Source organism: Oryctolagus cuniculus, chromosome 2, assembly GCF_051225735.1.
Source record: "Oryctolagus cuniculus isolate XC-2025 breed Fujian yellow rabbit chromosome 2, ASM5122573v1, whole genome shotgun sequence".
Lineage (NCBI taxonomy): Eukaryota > Metazoa > Chordata > Mammalia > Lagomorpha > Leporidae > Oryctolagus > Oryctolagus cuniculus.
In genome coordinates, this window is record NC_142868.1 from 109,287,158 (window position 1) to 109,303,643 (window position 16,486).

A 16,486-nucleotide genomic window follows, 5' to 3' on the forward strand; every position below is an offset into this window, starting at 1 on the left:
GTGTACCTATAAACTAAAATACAGTATCTGAATGTTGATAGAGTGGATCATTCTATGTTTTTGTTTTTTGGCAGTTCCAGTTGGTTAACTTTGTATGAACTTAGAAAAGAATAAATGAGAAAAGTATGGTGTTGTTGTAGGCTTGAAGTAAGACAGAGTGTCCAATGAATTGCCAAGTGAGGAAGATCTCCTAGGGACTTTTGAAATACTTTGATGTCACCTATTGCTGATCATGTCTCCTTGGATAGCATGAATGATGGCTACTGAGATAGGCTTCTTTTAGGAAGAGTAACTTCCAGAAATCCCCCAAGTTACATTCCTACTTATTAGAACCTGTGATTTATAATAAAGCCTGATGTTTGGGGATGGATTGAGATGGCTTATAGAGTTTGCAGCAGATACAGAAATAGGATATTCCTCAAGGTATTGTTGTTAATTTGCAGAATGGCTTAACAGACACTGAGGCAGGTTTCTGATAAGCCGTCCATTGCTCTCTTCCTTGTTTTCCATTTAGTATCTCATGGTGCTTAAAATTGTTGGGAATCATGTCAGTTTGTTTCCAGACCACTTTTGCTTTGCATCTGAGCCATACAGAGGCAGATCTGGAAATAGCCAATACCACTCATGCCACATCAGAATGCATTTTATGGTCTTGAACAGGCCTTTTGATTCCTCAGCCTCAATCCCCTTCTAGATCCTCCAATAGTGAATAGGTTTCAATGTAGCCCTCTGTGGCTGCAAGGCTCTGAAAGGCTTCTGGCTGAGGGCATGAGTAGGAGTTGAAATCCTGCCCTACTCCTGTCTGCCAACTCTGAGGACGGTCCTGATCTACCAAAAGCCACCTTGCAGACTCTGAGGGGTTCCTGTCCAGACTACCATGGTGCTCTATAACCATGCCTTTCAAACCTCAAGCCAGGGCCAATGGAAGTATAAGCATATTCTATAAGATAGAAAATACCAGAATACTTCACAGGTGGTAAAGGTTTATTGTTTTGTGAAACTGCTTATACAATTGTGCCTTCTTACAAACATAAAATGTATTTATTTCTGTAGGTCATGGTCAAAATTGACCTGTCTATCCTAGCATTTTGGTCATTAAGAGGCTAATAATAATAAAAAGTGGTGGTGGTAATATCTCAGCAGAGTATATTCCAAAATAGGATATTTTTAAAAGGTTTGTGGAAAATGGGATTAAAAGGCATACTTAGGTTAGCACAAATTTTTTTTAAAACTATGCATATTAAGGGTCTTCCAGAAGTTCATGGAAAATGTAAACAATAATGTATGGATTTCAAATCTTTTTGCACCCAAAGCAACTTATCATTTAATCCAATTTTCCAAGAGTGTTTGGAATATCCTTGCATTTAAAAGTATCTACATGTTGTTGCACTTGGAAATCAGAATCCTGAGTTCACTGGGAACATCGTCCTCACTTGGCACTTATGGGAAGAAACAGTCAGATGGGACAGCGGTTTGCTGGAACATTCTCAACCAAACCCAGGGCCGAGGTAGATAAAGAAAGGCAGCTGGAACTTCACACTGCAAAATTCACTGTTTTATCTGCGAGTGGCCTTGGATTATTCTGAAAGTTTAACTGGAGGTGTTAGCTTATCTTCCTCTGATAAGACATAGGTCTGAGAGTTTTCTGAGAGGAGGTGAGACTACAAAAGAAAAAAAAAAAACCACTCAAGTCCACAATGTTCAGAGGCGGGGCAGAGTCAATGATGGTGGCAGCATCCACCTTCTCCCCTCACACGGAGTTCTGACGGTACCCTGAGCTAAGGCGAGAGCAGTAGACCAGCAGGTGGTTTGGAAAAGGAAGTTTCCATCTAACGGAAAAGGGAATAGCCGGAAGGGAAAACATAAAAGAATCAAGTAAGATGCAATACGACTGAACTGCTTTCACTAAGCTGCTATCAGCTCATCCTAGTCCCAGGAACACAGTCACAAAGTCAGAAAGTACAACATTAAATGGGGAAAAATGCCATGTGAGGAAAACACAACAGAACACGGTAACAACAATAACAAAATATGATTATAACCAATGCAGCTACACATGCTTCTAGCCCAGTGATTTTTTTTTTAAGGGGAATGGGGAATATGGGTCAGAATCTTTGTCCATTCTAAGTCCTTGGAATACCCTGGCACCCCTTGTGACAATTTCCTGAATGTTCTATAGCAACTTGAAGAGTTAGGATAGAGGGAGCCCAGCACCCAGGGAGCACACCCTGGGGAGACGGAGCAGCAAAACCATACACTGAGTTGGAAGAAGGGAACTTGTTCTTGCCTATTAGTGAGTACATGGTTTCTACATCATGTGAAGACTAGAAATCTCATTACAGATAAGTTAGCGGGCTCCCCTTATTTTACCCAGGAGCAAACTGAGACCTGGGTGTCCACAGGCTGCAGGTCACACACCTGTGAACAGGAGCCAGGGCCTTTCCGTGGGCTTGACCATCTCTCTTCGCTCTCCTAACACCTGCTTGTACTCCTCAAAGGAAGGCAAAGATCTAGAGCCTCTTTCAAAGCTGAGCCCTGCCTGAAAGGTAGCTTGTGGCAGATTCAGTGATGCCTTAGACCTCAACAGAGTGTGGTCCCCCAGATCAGCATTGCCACCGGTCCTGCAGGGATGTTTGTCATTTTCCTCCAGATGTAAGTCTTCTGATTGCGCAGCTCCACTGGAGTCAGTGCACTATGTACATGTCTCACCTCTGGAGCCCTCCCAGAAGACGGCAGGAAATACAAGGGACCCTCAGAGGGATTACGTCACCCATGAGGCAGAGTCTGCTGCATAGTGTTTTCATAATACGTATTTTCGAAGACCTCTCGTGCAAGAAATAGACTTATCTTTTAATTGTGTTTCTCATGAGTTTTTTTTGACATACACTTGGGTACTGTGCTTTTTACTCTACATACATGCCTGTAGTCAAGTTTTATAGTAATCAATTTATAAATTATGATTCAAAATTATATAATTATAATACAGATATTAACACCAGTGACCAAATAAAACAGAACAATTCTAACAAAATAATGTAATGAAATCATCAACACTCTTATGCTTTGGGAACATTATTACATAAAATAAGAATTAGTTGAAGCCGGCGGCGCGGCTCACTAGGCTAATCCTCCGCCTTGTGGCGCCAGCACACTGGGTTCTACTCCTGGTTGGGGCGCCGGATTCTGTCCTGGTTGCCCCTCTTCCAGGCCAGCTCTCTGCTGTGGCCCTGGAGTGCAGTGGAGGATGGCCCAAGTGCTTGGGCCCTGCACCCCATGGGAGACCAGGAGAAGCACCTGGCTCCTGCCATCAGATCAGCGCGGTGCGCCTGCCGTAGTGCGCCGGCCGTGGTGGCCATTGGAGGGTGAACCAACGGAAAAAGGAAGACCTTTCTCTCTGTCTCTCTCTCTCACTGTCCACTCTGCCTGTCCAAAAAAAAAAAAAAAAAAAGAATTAGTTGAACTTAAGCACGGGGCTACTGTGACAGTTGATGTGATCACTGGGACAGCCACTAAGCGAAGGAGGGGTGGCTAGCACATATGGTGTGGATACACTGGACAAGGGGGTGATTGATGTACTTCCAGGGCAAGGTAGACCTGGAGAACATAAGCTCTCATCATAATACTTAGAACAGTGCAAAATTTAAAACTTGCAAATTGTTTATTGCTGGAATTTTCCACCCAATGTATTCAAATCACAGTTGACAGCAGATAACTGAAAAAGAAAAAGGCAAAAACCACAGATCAAAGGGCACTACTGTACCAAGGATGTCATGTGTGTGTGTGTGTGTGCATCTCTGTGTATAAATATGTGTGTGTATGTGTGTCTGTGTGTGCTATATATTTATGTGTGTGTATGCATCTATATGTACATGTGTGTGTATGCTATATATGTGTGTGTGTGTTTATGTGTGTGTGTGCATAATTTTCACTCCCCAAATGACCATAATGGCTAGGACTACGTTAAGCCAAAGTCAGGAGCCAGGATCTCCATCGGGCTCCATTCCACTATGGAACGCTGGCCTCGAAAGCGACAGTTTAACCCACTGCATCACAAAACTAGCCCAATATTTTGTATACTTGAAATTATGGAATGGAAAAAAAATAAGATTGAAGAAACCTTATGGTTTTGAGACAAATTATAGTTCAATTCAGCTAGAAGTAAATTTTGTAAACTTTTAGAAAATTGTTTCAGATGATCACTTGCCAACATCAAAATTGTTATTTTCTAACAACCTGTTAAAATTCTCCCTTTTGGTAATGATTATGATGTTGTGACTATGCCAGCATAGGCTTAATCTCTTTTAGAATGGGGGAAATTTCAACGACTTAAGATATTAATTTTTGCTGTTGAAAATATTGATTTTTTTCCCAGTTCTCCATGTTCTTTAAGATAAATGAACTTAGTAATAATTAAGAGAAAAATAAACAGTTAAGCCAGGAAAGTAGCAAAACCCAAGCCATGGGTGTCCTATTGCACATATTAAAAAGCATTCAGGCTTTTTAAGCCTGAAAAGGACGTCTGTGGCTCTCTGAGCCTCTGAACACACTTGACAGGTGGACTTTCTCACATTATTTTGTTCAAAAGAAGGTCGCTCTTTACATAACGTCCCAGTATCAAATTCATACCACTAGAGAGCCACAAGTAAGGCTTAAAAATTAACACATGATTAGAGAAACAGCTACCGCTCTTATTTATAAAAAGTACGTAGCCCCATCTACAAGTTTTCTATTAACAGTGATGCCCACGGTGAGCCCTCTCCCCCTCCCCCACTCCTCTCTTCTTCCCAGTTAGAAAGAAAAGCCGGCGGCCCACCCACCCGTCATGGCGGGGGAACTGGCAGGAGGCTAGGGCAGGCACGCCTGCAGCCTTCGCCAAGGATGATAAGCCTGCATGAATTTTACGAGTCTCAGTATCAAGGTTGCCCTCGCCCAGGGGATTTAAGAATCAGGGGGGGGTGGGGGAGGAAAAGGCAGATGTATGAATAACTGGCATTGTAAATCTTCACCGTGGCAACCTACAGCTCGAAAAAGTCTGTGATGGGTTCATGACTGGAGAAGAAAGCGACACAGCAGAATGTGAATGGATTTTCTTCAGCTACTTAATACACTGCTTAGAGCAGCTTAGGGGGGTGCGTGTGAGTGTGAGCATGGGGAAGTGTGTGAGAGAGGGGAGAGCCTGGGTGTGTAAGATGGAGAGCTCTCTGGAAATTCGTTAGAAGGAATTACTAGTGTTAGACAGCTCACCAGCTTTGGGGGCAAAAAAGAATATCGTTTAGCCTCAGAATATAAATGACTGGATTTTGCTTGGGGAAAAAAAAAAAAGAGGCTGTGGGGGAGGGGCATAGGATTATGCAAGCGAGTAACAATGAGCAAATTGGACCCTCCGCTATGCAGCACAAGGTCACGGCGAAAGTCGCGGTGTTGGCTGGTGGAGGTGGTTGATAGAAGAAAATGGCTCATGATAAATCGCTTCCCATTTTGCAAAATCTGGCAGTTAATGAAAGTAAGATGCATTTGAGTCGTCTATAGGAACACCTGATTTCTTCCTTCCCTCTGCCTCGCCTCCTCTCCACACACAGACACACACGCGCGCGCACACGCAGGGCCTGCTGATGTATGAAAGCAAAGCCTTGGCTCTAATTGTGCAATTATAAAACGGAAATGATGCAGGTTTGGCAACACAGGGAAAGAAGGCAGCTCAATAACATTGTTTAATAACAAGCAAATAAAGCTCAGAGGTAAAGAGGTGACTATTTGTGCTTTAGACTCATTAAGGAGCCTGAAACATATTGTAAAAGAGTGATATTTAATTATGGGCTGGACTGATAACAGAGAGCAGGGCCTCACTGGGAGAAAGAGACCCGGTGCTCCTAGGAGCTCACAGCTCCAAACATCAATTACCATGATTATCTACCCGGTGCTTACAAAATGCACCGTCTCCATGTTCCATCAGCGACCCGTAAACAGGCATCGCATAGGCAAATTTATGGGCACAGGCAGCCAGGGCCAGGTGGGAAAGCCAGCCTCCCATTGGTGCTTCCCGGCAAAGAAGGAAAGGAGCAAAGAAACGAGAAATCCCTTTTCTGCACCGCTGAAAGAACAATTTATTACCGAGCATTTGCAGCAGAGAGCCTTCGCTGCCCTGCTGCTCGCCACCGCCCCCCCCTTCTCTGTTGCCTGTCTGGATGAGGAATGGGAGTGTATTAACCAACTCCTGGTCACAGGGGACCACTTGACATGGTCCCATCAAACTTGGTGGTGCTCCGGAGGCCACCAGTCCAAATGCACAAGGAATTGGGAGTGGGATGCCTGGCTCTCTTTTTAAACTCCACTGCAGAGAATGCCAGGACAACCTGTTTGTGTGCTGATCAGAACTGGGTAGCAACCACCCGGCAGTGAGCAGGATAGTGTTCTGGTTTACAGGCATTAGGAAGTATTTTTGTCTTCCTTCCTTTCTTTCTTTCTTCCTTTCTTTCTTCTTTCTTTCTTCCTTTCTTTCTTTCTTTCTTTCTTTCTTTCTTTGCTTCTAGAGTAGATTGTGGAGTTTCAGGATTTAAAAAAAAAATGTTTGCAAGGACCCATGTTGCAAAAAGCCACCTCTCAACAACATGGGCATCTCATATGGGTGCAGGTTCACGTCTTGCTGGCTCCATTTCCAAACGAGCTGCTGGCTAATGCACCTGGGAAAACACTGGAAGATGGCCCAATTCCTTGGGTCCCTGCTACCCACATGGGAGATCCAGATGAAGCTCCTGGCTTTTGATCTGCCCAGCTCCAGCTATTGCGGCCAACTTGGGAGTGAACCAGAGAATGAAAAATCTCTCTCTGTCTCTCCTTCCCTATCTGTAATTCTGACTTTAAATAAATAAATAAATAAATAAATAAATAAATCCTTAAAAAATAAAGAAAAAAGTGCTTAGAGATTATTGTCTTATCAAATCTGTTCCTACAGAAGTAATGACATAGGCTATGTCCACTCTTACCAGTTCAACTTAAAAATCAGTCTCTTTCCCGTACACATCATTCCAACAACTGACTGAAATGCTGCCAAAAATGACCCAGATAATTCTGATGCTCTGGATTTATGTTTATATTTCAAAACTTCACCCTTCACAGCAAACTGTTTGGAGGCGGTTGTTCCCTCTGTAGGCAGGTGCTCAGGTCTAGGACATCTGAACTTTGTTCTTTTCTAACGGGTTTCCCTGAACAAGATTGGCCATCTACAATGTGTGCTGCCCAGCAGACTTCAGGTGGTTGGGCAGGAGTCCCTGTGGGTTGACAGCAGGCAACGGTGCCTGGTCCAGCTCCTCTCCCATCATCTGCCTTGGGAGGTAGCACTTCTTGTGGCTCACAAATTGATAACCACTAAGAAATACTACTGAATACTACTGACTGTGAATGTTCCTGTCAACCCCATCCCGAAGAACAAAGGAAATTTGGGCTACTTTTTAATTCTACCCTCTCAGCTCATCAACACTTGCTTTGCATTAAAATGTAAGAACATTACACTCCACACTCTGCTAATAATCAGAAAGTACTGCTTTGAAGTTTCTCTATTTCTCAGCTACTACCCACGACAGATGTTTGCCAGGGAAAAACTCAGGGGGCATTTGCTTGCACGCATTTTGGCTGAGAACGGTAACCATAGTGCCACTTAATATTTCAGCAATCTCTTGAGTAATCGGGGAATAGCAGTTACTTATTTATCTCACGTCTTGCTCCTTGCTGCCTTCCCACCACCACCAGCTCGACCTCTGAAGACACACATTAATTTCAGCCCAGTCTTTCTGTAGCATCAATTAATAAAAACTGACTATGTTTTCAACAAACGCACATGTCCTGATAAATGAGGGTCCTGACTTAATTGCTCCGTGAATTAAGAGCTCACCGTAGTGACAATAGAGAAGAGTTTTAATATTTAAAAACTCATTAAATTTGTGTACTTTGTGAATAATTAAAGTCACAGGACCACTTTAAGCAGCTAATTTAAGTTTCATTCTTAAATGTATATCACAGATGAGGGTAATTCACCTCCCCCCCCCCAAAAAAAAAACCCACCAAAGTTGGACAATGTTCTGAAGTAGTAAATTTGGTGACTTTCTGTCCTGATTAGTGATACTCTCTGGCTTATTCCTCATCGTTTTCTTTTCCTGGTGACAATAACTGAATTAAGATATTGTGGTCTGAGAGTTTAAAAATCAGTTATCTGTTTACCTAAAAGAGAAAGCTCCAAAGGTCAAAGTTACATGGCTGGCTTTCCTTTTTTTTTTTTTTTTTTTTTTAATAGGCGCTGAACCTTTTCATTTGCATTTGATTGCTTTCATTTGAAGTGTATTCTCATTTTTCGGTCTAAATATTTTTTTAGGAAGAAAGTTCTGTTGTTTTTGTTTATGACTTACAGCTGTCCAAGGAGCTAAACGCTTAAGTATGTGTGATGATGACAGGACTTAAAAAGATCTGCAGGAACCACAAATCCCCAAGATTACAAAAGGGAAGCTCTCTGGAAAGAGCTTGCGTGGAAAGCCCTGAGTCACCAGCAAATACAGAGTGGAGATTTTTTTCCCCTTTAACTCAGAAGCTTGATTCTGAAAGTGGTGATGCTACTAAGGATGATCTAGGGTCCACTGGCCTCATGCTCACAGTTGGGAAGGGGCCTCCTTTGTCACCCTTGCACCTTTTCACATTTCTCGCTCCTCACCTCCATGGGTCAAGGTTAGTACTGCATGGATATCTAGTCCATGGTGGATCTGACGCTTGCGGTCTGCTCCACTTGCAGAGATCACTGGACATTTTCAAGTGTGAACTCTCTGAAGAAGGCAAACATAAGGAATCCCGTATGGTATTTGCTCCTGGAAATGTACGTACCATTTTGAAAGACTCACTTTCTTGGGAACTTGATACTTCTGAAAATAAAAAGGGAAAAGAAGCTGGGGAGGAGGTGCACTGGGATTAAAATAGAACATTGATCTGTCTTCAAGGGAAATCTATCATGGAAAAGAGGTGTCTCCAAGAAAGCAGATAATGGTCACAAAGCTCGGTTTTTACCCAGGTTAGAGGACACGAGTGGATTTTCTAGGCAATGGGGTTGGAAGGGGGCACACATGTGACTCCTTAAAGGAATATGATTCCAGGGAAATAGCTGGTTGTGGTAGCAGTCCAAGGGCTGAGTTCTTCTAATAGAAGACACAGAGGAAAGTAGCTAAGAAAAGCATACAAAGGATAAAAATGTAAACCATCAATTAATTATCTCCACTTAGTTTAATGTCCCTCTGTCTTAGACTAGGGGCTATCATTTCAGAGTTCTCAACTCTAAGAAAACTATTACATTAAAAGGCTCCCACAATGAATCCCATGGGATTGGGGAAAGCTATGTTGCAAATGGGATTTTGCACTGTGTGAATTGCCAATCCCCAAAGATTGCGAAATCCTGTGGCTAGGCACAGGTTCTACAATATGTGCATTTGTGAAAAGGGAATGTCATCACTACATATTATTTTTACCTTTGGCAAGAATTTTATAAAATTTCAGAGCATATCACACTCAAAAATACTTCTATAAGGGTGGCAAAATTGAAATGAAATCTCTCTGGGTGCCGTGCTATCATGCATTTATTAATTTTGTCTCATATTGTTTTTACTTTCTTTGACCTGGAAAATAAATGGAAACAGTAAGTTGCTAGTTCTATAAAGTTGAAAGCTTGAAAGCACAGTGTAGCAAATACTACCAGTGGCATAAGAGAGGAAAGAGAAGACAAAGGAGTGACATTTGGATGATTGGTCCCCAGCAAAAATGCAGGGAAGAACATAATGGGAGAGTGAAGTGTCCTTTCTCTTTTTAGCTTCTGTTTTGGATACGAGCAGATGAGAAAGGAAAAGAAATTGATATGGAGAGAAACACATGGTGGAGAATAGCCCAAGATCACAGCACCCTAGCCACTTGTCCCGATAGAAGTCACTTCACATCCTAAAGAACAGAGGAAGAACAGAATTGTCTATAGCAAACGGTTACCTTGTTACAAAGCATTCACTCAAAAGAAAATTGGTTAGATCCGACCACATTCTCCTAGACTGTCCTGTTCAGAAACCTGCTCTCAGAAGTCTGTTTCCCTGTTTTAGAACTCACACAATGGGTGTGTGGAAGCGCCTGTTCATCCACCAGGGGGCAGAAAGGAACACTTTGCTTGGCCATAGGTCTTTGGACTTCAACTTTGGTTTGGAATAGGTGTAATTTGCGCAGCCTTTTCAGTGTTAGATGCACTTTCACTTGTCATCCTGTCACTAGGGACATAACATACAGAGTTTTCAAAGAAACATGGGAACTGGGTGTTACATTCTGAACTTCACTTTTCCAATTAAGCTTCTTATTTACCATAGAGAAATGTGACGGAGATGCTGGGTCTCACATTTGATGGTTTTTGGAATTCAGGTCCGTCCTTTGTCTTTTTTTTTTTTTCCAGTGTCCACAAGATGCAGTGGTATGAATGCTCTGTTACTGGATTTTAGAACGGTAGAGCAGGACTATTAACAGTTTCAATGCCTCCTATTTTATGTGTTTTTTTTTTTTTTATTGAAAATATACATTTGAAACTCAAAATCTTGGGGCTTGTGTTGTGGCGTAGTGAGTTAAGCCTCAATCTGCAGGGCCAGCCTCCTATGTGGGCTCTGGTTTGAGTCCTGGCTGCTCTATTCCGATCCAGCTCCATGCTAATGCACCTGGGAAAGCTGCAAAGGATGGTCCAAGTGCTTGGGCCCCTTTCACCCACATGGGAGATCCAGAGGAAGCTCTGGGCTCCTGGCTTTGGCCTGGCCCAGAACTGGTCATTGCTGCCATTTGGGGAGTGAACCAGCGAATGGATCTCTCTTTCTCTCTCTCTCTCTCTCTGTGTGTGTGTGTGTGTGTGTGTCCCTCTCTCTCTGTAACTTTACCTTTCAAATAAGTTAGAAAATAAATCTTTAGAAAATAAAGAAATTCAAATTCTTTATCACTTTACTACAGGGCTTTGTTGTTGTACAAGGGTATTTTAAAAGTTTGTGGGCAAATGGACAAGTGGACGTTTGCCACAGTGACTGAGATACCACTTGAGACCCTTGCATCTCACATCCAAGTACTTCAGGTCAAGCCTTGCTCTGCTTCCAGATTCAACTTCTTGCTAATGTGCCCCCATGGCAGTCAGCAGTGTTAGTTCAAATAGTTGTGTTCAGCCACCCAAGAGAGAGACCTGGAATGAGTTTTTAATTCTTGGCTTTGGCCTGGCCCAGCCCTGGCTGTTGTGTGCATAGTGTGTGGACCAGTGGGTGGGAGAATTCTTTCTATTTATGTTTCTCTCTGTCTGTTTATCTCTCAGTCTCTCTGCCTCTCAAATTAAAAAAAAGTATATTTATATTGGTACAAAATGCTTTTTGTGAAATTGGTGCTTAATTTTTAATGCATTTTCTATGAACTTTTGAAATACTCTTGTATTTGGTGCTGGCATTTTTTTTTTTCGTGGGAGGGTGGGAGGACAGCTTCCTGGAAAGAAGGGCCGAAGTGTAAAGTCACCTTGGGGTGTTCTTTCTCATTCCAGCATGATGTGGAGCAGTGATCACAGCCGCTATCAACGGTAGAATTAGAGAAAGGACACCCTTTTCAGGAGAAAAAGTAAGTGTTGGAAATAATTAAAATAACTACAACTGATATATACCCAGGGGAGCCATAAAATGTAGTTTTCTCTGTTGTTGCCAAATGTCTAGCTGAACTGAAATATAATCCGTTAGCATCTGACATGTTAAAAAAAAAAGTCTGACTTAGGAATGGACATTGGAGTTGGTTGTTCACCACATTTCTGAAGTTTACATCTGTTGACCAGCCCTAAGTCCTACTTAACATATGAAATCTGATGAGAGATCACAGTCTGAATTAATAGATGTGAAATGCATTGAGTTTAATTAGCACATCTTTACTCGTCCATGCTGAAGACTTGGCATTGAAAGAAAACTAGAGCAAAATTCAGTAGCACAAACACTCTGGTACACAGAGATTTTAAAAAGAAATTGTAATAAGAAACATGAAGCCTATTGAACTCCTTTAAAAAGCCAAACCACATGGAGGTAGCCAGTTAAAAAGTACACCCCTTGGAATTTAGTCTAAAAGTCCGCTAACACATCTACGCCTTTACTGCTGAATCACATCTGACATGACTGTGATCGTGCCAGAAGAAATAAAATAATAAAACAAACCCAGGTGGTTTCAAAACCATCCTTTTTTTTCTCCCTTCAAAAGCATGATAAAACAAGCTGTTTAGAATGTTGGTGATATTTTTTGGTGGGGATGAGTCCCTCTGGTTCCAAGTTCCAGCGTTGGTAAAAGGGCCCCACTTTGCATGCATTCACATCCCCTTTGTGGACCATTTTCTGTCCCTGGGAGGCCAAGACACGACTGTTCTTTACTCTCTGGCCAATGCATGGCATTGATTAGCAACACAGCACACGTATTTTACCAACTGTGGAAAAACGGTAATAATGGTTGGTACACACCATGGTAAAACTGGTAACACACAAATTCTCCAGTAATATACACAAGATGACCAATAACTCAATCTTTGCTAAGGTTATAAAAAGTTAATTCAAAAAGTGCCAGGAATATGGTATCAAAAGATCCATTTATTTTGGTGCAAAAAAAAAAAATTGAAATTCATGCATAGGAGGGGACTTCAAACAGTCCATGGAAATGAATTTTATGAAAAAAAAACTATGCGTGGATTTCAAAATTTTTCACCTCAAAATATGATTTTGTTTAAATTCAGTTTTCCACGAACTTTTTGAAGTGCCCTGGTATATTCACGGCTCCTTAGTGAGTAGCTTACCCCTCTCAGGGATTCCCCAATATCATTTAATACACCTGTTTCTTCAAGATTCTAATTTCATGAATGCATTTCTGTTTTTTCTTATTCATAAAGCTGTCTGACTTTAAGATACTGGTTATTAGTAATTTGTTTCCTCAAATAGCAAAGAGGAGATGCCAACATCTTCTGTCTGTTTGTGAAAATGATGCTGCTTATTGGGCCTCCATAGGTTATTTGCCCTGAGTAGTTTTTCAGATGGATTTATGCTGATCTTTTTGTTTTTCTCTTACTTGGTCCTGCCTGCTCTGCACTATCATGTTGTGCTGCATGAGGCTTTGGAACAGACTAAACTTGACAGACTGGGTTTGAGAAGAGTATTCGTGGCCTGGGCCCCAAAAGCCCAGATCTCTATTTGAGGATCAAGTCAACCCCTGGTTTTCCCCAAATATTATAATTTTATCTGGAGCTCTATTAGACACTGCAAAATCATAAAATATATTTTTAAAGCTGTTTGTGGCCTTAAAAATCCATCCTTGGAATTGTTAAATGTACTTTTCTCTCTTTAAGGATAAAACAGACATGCCAAATCAATTAAAACTACAGTGGTTTAATTGCTTGCATATTTGAAACCAGTAGGAACCAACTGCCACTGAACAGGACAGACATAAATCCAGCCCTGGGTGTCCTGCGACTGTGAGAGACTCACAGCTGTGGTGGGCACAGGCTTGTTCAGTTCTATAGTCCCATCTAGAGGTGCTGCTGGATTCTGGGTGGTGACATGGAAAGCAGCTAACTATTACCTGAATGAGACAAAATTGAAAAACCTCAGAAAAGGAAAGGGTTCTTTGCTCTAAAATACCAATCCAACTCGGAACTTCAGGATTACAATTTAAGGACACACTAGAACTACAGGTGATATTCTGATGAGAGGTAGAAGTTTCCAAATCATTAACTATGGATTTTTACGATGCATTTTGGCCTCCTTAGCATGAAGGAAAGTCCCATCTTCTTGAGTTCTGCATAAACCTGAAGTAAACAGCTCAAAGTTCATTTTCAGAAAATGCACACACACACACACACACACAGATCATCAAGAGCTCTGGGGATATGAACACCTAGACTGTAATTCAGATAATAGTAGTAACAATGCTATGAATAGCTGCTGATATAAGTTCTATGCAAATGCTTAGTGAGCCATGGTATTTCTCTAAGCTTAGCTGTCAGATTCCTATGGAAGCTTAGGACTTTTCTTGGAGTATCTTGTGACTACATTTGGCTTTTTCTGACATGTTGGTGTGCCCAGCAGCCTGCCTTAATGACCTCCTGTGCCTGTCACATATCCTTAACCTCAGGACCGTGCTTCAAATAACATCTTAACAGAGAGGCTCAGAAGAGATTGGTAAAATTCTAAACTATCTATTATTTATCTCCTTTCTGTTTCTTCCCTGTTCATCTTGTGGGTTCTGCGGTATCATCCTCGACATAGAAGTTCTGAAAATGATGGTTTGCAGATTATCTTCTGTAATTAACTGACATTCGATGTTGGTGGACTCCTCTTGGATTTCTTTTGGTGATGTGATCAGTGATTGCATTAGTAATCAATATATTTAATAAGTGTGGATGTGCATATTTGATATTGCACACAGCATTCTCAACAACATATCATGTAACTCGTCCAGAGTTTCCAAATCTTGATTATTTAAACAAAAGCAGATTTTACCTCTGCAAATCTTTACAAAGATTTCCAATGACAAAAAGAAAAGACAAATGGTTATTTGGTTTCAATTTGGCCTTAATAATTTTCCTCTGTCTATTTTCCATTAAAAAGGAGAAGGATATACAATCCAACATGGGCTACGGAATACTTTTAAAAATCCAGAACTCTGCTTGATATAGTCCTACCTCCTTACTCTTTGTTAGTCCTTACCATTTTCAATCAGCTCAGATCATTATGATACGAATTGCTATGTAACTTTGTTTAATTCTGAGGCTGAGAATGTGAACACTCCATGAGCTTCTTCAGGGCTCCTTCCTGTCAGGAATTTTCCCCTTAAGATGCCCTGATAAAATGTTGATTGCTTAGAAAACAAAGTTGCAATATTCATCAGTTTGTGAGCACCATGACAAATTACAGAGCATTGTTGTTTAAATTAAATGTTAAAGTAGGTTAGTCCAGACATTTATAATGGTGCATGTAATTAGCCCAAACACCGATGAAATATCAACAAATTAACTGTTTTTGAAGAAAAAAAAAGTAATATTCGAAATACTTCCGTCTGAGCACGGGGACCTTTAAACAAATGATGTCACAGAGTCTGGGTAGCTTTGTCATGTTCAGTAAATTAGCATGGCCTAACCACAGCAGAAAATTTCCTTGAGCTGCAATAAAGGCTAAACGCTTTCAGACTCCCATGGTCCTTTGTAGTCATCATTTTAAAGCACTGCCTTAGCGAGCTCAACCTGTAAAGTTTTCTTTGGAGCGGCTGTGGGTTGATTAGATCTATTTCAGCCGAGGAGTGGTAATGGGCTCCTCTCTGCGCAACTGCTTACCCTCTGCTCCCCTGGCAGCTGGAGAGACTGGAATTAATCAGGTCTGCTGGGGACTTCCTCCGCGTCTCCGCAGGCCAGCGACTCTGGAATCATTTACCACAGAATCTCACTGTCAACTCTGTCATTTAGGCTTTTGATTATGCTTGCTTGCTTTCTCTCATTTTCCTTCCCTTCTTATTTTTTTTTCCAGGGGAAAAAAAAAGGAAAATGTATGATGGATTATCTGAATGCATTCTTTTACTAGTGACCTACACAGATAGCTGTTATCACCTTTCATCTCTCCTTTAAAAAAATCTAGGTGTGTTCTAAGATAGTGAGGACCTGATATTAAAATGAACTAGCCCCCCACACCCCATGAAGGTGTGTATACCCAGCCAGAAGACAGGCAGACCCTGGTGGCTACACTGCCCATGGATCTGAAGAAGGGTGCATTTGGAGACTTCATTTTTGGAGGACCTCTGTGATTCCTTTCAGCAGCATCCAAAGAAATGCCCTGCCTTGTGTCTCTAGCTCAGATTCGCCTGTGTTTCAACATGTGCGGAATCACTACTTAAAACACAAAGCACATTAGCATTCATGGCAAAACCCTTCCAAGTACCCGCAGAAATTACAAAGAAACAGATTCAAGTCCACATAAAAATCGAGCCTAATTTCAAGTATTTGATTTTCTCGGATGCAAATATCTTGATAATCGAGTTGTATGATTTTTATGCTTAAAATTAAAAAAATTCGCATAATGTCATCACAAAAATAAACCACCCAAATCAAAGTACAATTTTACATTAAGGATTTTTATCTTGGGGCAACTTTTTCTCCAATTTAGCAAGCCAGGATATTTTCTCTTATTTCAGCATCCTAATTGTTTGACAGGGTTCTCCTTAGGAGAGAAACATATACCCAACAGATAGGGTAAAGACATTTAAATATCTTCTCTAGGGTATAACCATAATAATTATATGTAAATGTTGGGACTTAATGTTTCTAAAATTGTGATACATAATATTCTAGGATAAATGTAATCCCCCTAAAAGTATCTTTGCAAACAATATTTTCTTTCACCTAATTGGTATGAGGGCTGTAATGAGTGAAACAGAGAAATACTGTATATTGTAAATG

At 41.2% G+C, this 16,486-nt stretch overlaps 1 long non-coding RNA gene across 1 annotated transcript in view; it reads left to right on the forward strand.

Moving 5' to 3' along the window:
• The window catches only part of LOC103346804 (uncharacterized), a 59,372-nt gene extending 47,751 nt beyond the window's left edge, over nucleotides 1-11,621 (forward strand). The window contains exons 3-4 of the long non-coding RNA XR_016230181.1: nucleotides 8,777-8,857; nucleotides 11,564-11,621. This is a non-coding gene — a long non-coding RNA (uncharacterized LOC103346804). The remainder of the gene's footprint in view (nucleotides 1-8,776; nucleotides 8,858-11,563) is intronic.
• Nucleotides 11,622-16,486: the final 4,865 nt, after the last annotated feature.